General features: G+C 27.6%; 1 pseudogene; it reads left to right on the top strand.

Annotated features, from left to right (window-relative positions):
- Positions 1-455: 455 nt before the first annotated feature.
- On the top strand, positions 456-1,715 carry LOC105112576 (uncharacterized; annotated as a pseudogene).
- The last annotated feature ends 405 nt before the right edge of the window (positions 1,716-2,120 follow it).

Below are 2,120 nucleotides of genomic sequence, written 5' to 3'. Positions count from 1 at the left end.
TATATATAATATAATTATGATGTTATTAATTATATAATTAATATGAGTAATTTATAAAAATAATATAAAATTTAATGAAATAATATGAAAGTTAAAAGATATAATTTAAAATTAAACTTAAAATTTATTTATATAAATATTTTTAATTTTCAGTTTTATATGTTACTGTTAAAAATTTAATTTTTTAAAAATAAATTCAAATTCAAACTTAAAAAAAACATTAATATTTTAATTTTTTTTTCAATTTTTTTTTTAAAAAATTCATGCTTTGAAAAAATGACCACCACCATTTTAAATTTTCAAATTTTGAAAAAATGACCGCCAACATTCTAAGATTTCAAAATTTGAAATTTTAATTCATCTATAAATATTTTCATATACCTTAACATTTTTTCTCATTATTCCATTGCTTTTTCTTCAATCAAAAATATATTTCATTAAAATTTATCATGAATCATTCTAATTTTAATTTTTATGATGCTTTTGATTTTGATGATGACACTCCTATGTTCGCTTTTCAAGTAGCTGTTGTTGTGGTTACTGAAGAAGAATCGAATAATCAAGGGTGGAGAACAGGGTATCGTGGCTCTATTCCTGGCCACAACATTGTCAATCGTAATAGAAAGGAAGGTGAGTTAAGGTTATATAATGATTATTTTGCTGAAAATCCTAAATTCACTGAAACTCAATTTTGAAGAAGATTTAGGATGAGTCGTCGTCTTTTTCTTCGGATCGCAAATACAGTGGAAGTTCATAATCCATATTTCAAACAAAGGACAGATGCTCTTGGTGTTCTTGGTTTATCTTGTCTTTAAAAGGTAACTACGGCTCACAGAATACTTGTATATGGTATTCCTGCAGATCTTACTGATGAATATCTTCAAATTGAAGAAAGCACTGCGATAGAAAGTTTTAGAGTTTTCATCAAAGCAATCGTAGAAGTTTTTGGTGATTGGTATTTAAGGGCACCAAACGAGGCCGATATTTGTCGATTATTATCAATTGAAGAGTAGCGTGAATTTCCAGGGATATTAGAGAGCATTGATTGTATGCATTGGAAATAAGAGAAATGCCCAATTGCATGGCATAGGATGTACACTGGTTATTATCGTGAACCAACTATAATTCTAGAAGCGATGGCTTCAAAAGATCTTTAGATATAGCATGCCTTTTTTGGAATGCCTAGATCATTAAATGATATTAATATTCTTGATCGGTCACCTATCTTTGCTGCACTTGCTGAAGGTCGTACTGCTCCTGTCAATTATATAATTAATGGGCATGAATATACAATGGAATACTATTTAACAGATGAGATTTATCCTAATTGGTCAACTTTTGTTAAGACAATCTCAAGGTCATTAGGAGCAAAGAGAAAATATTTTGCAAGTAAGCAAGAGTCTGCAAGAAAGGATGTAAAGCGGGCATTTGGGGTGCTCCAATCTCGTTTTGCAATTATACGTGGACCTGTTCGATACTGGGATGAAGAAACACTTGCAAATATTATGAAAGTTTGCATAATAATGCATAATATGATTATTGAGGATGAAGGAGCAATAAACCTTGAATTTGACCATGAATATGAAGTCAATTCCTTTATATCAGTGTCACATGGTGAAATACCAGAACTACATGATTTTCTTTAAACTCATAATCGAATCAGGGATAAAGCAACTAGCTCTCAACTACAAGAAGATTTGGTTAAACATTTATGGGAACAATATGGTAACAAGTAGAATCATTAGCTTTGAAGTTCTTATATCATCATAATTTTCAAGTTTTTTATGTTTTTTTTCATTATGTTTATTATCTTTTAAATTAATTAATCCTACTTATTGTAGTTAAGTGTTAGAAGAAGTTGAAAAAAGTATTATGAATTGATATCAAGTTTATAACAATATATTTAAAATAACTTAGAAATTTTTATATATTTAATTAAAAATACATTACATTAAATAATAAATCAATCAAGTTAATTAAAAATTAAAACCCCTCTTTTGCATAATTTCTAACTTTCTATTTTAAAAATACGTTGTAGAAATTGGATCCAAATTAGAAATATCCATTTTTATAATTTGTTCTTCTTTCTCAATCATGTCCAATTCTTGTTTCTCTTGACT

Source organism: Populus euphratica, unplaced genomic scaffold (assembly GCF_000495115.2).
Source record: "Populus euphratica unplaced genomic scaffold, PopEup_1.0 scaffold351.1, whole genome shotgun sequence".
NCBI lineage: Eukaryota > Viridiplantae > Streptophyta > Magnoliopsida > Malpighiales > Salicaceae > Populus > Populus euphratica.
The sequence above is the reverse complement of the archived record's forward strand: the minus strand, read 5'-3'. Positions and strand labels throughout refer to the sequence as shown.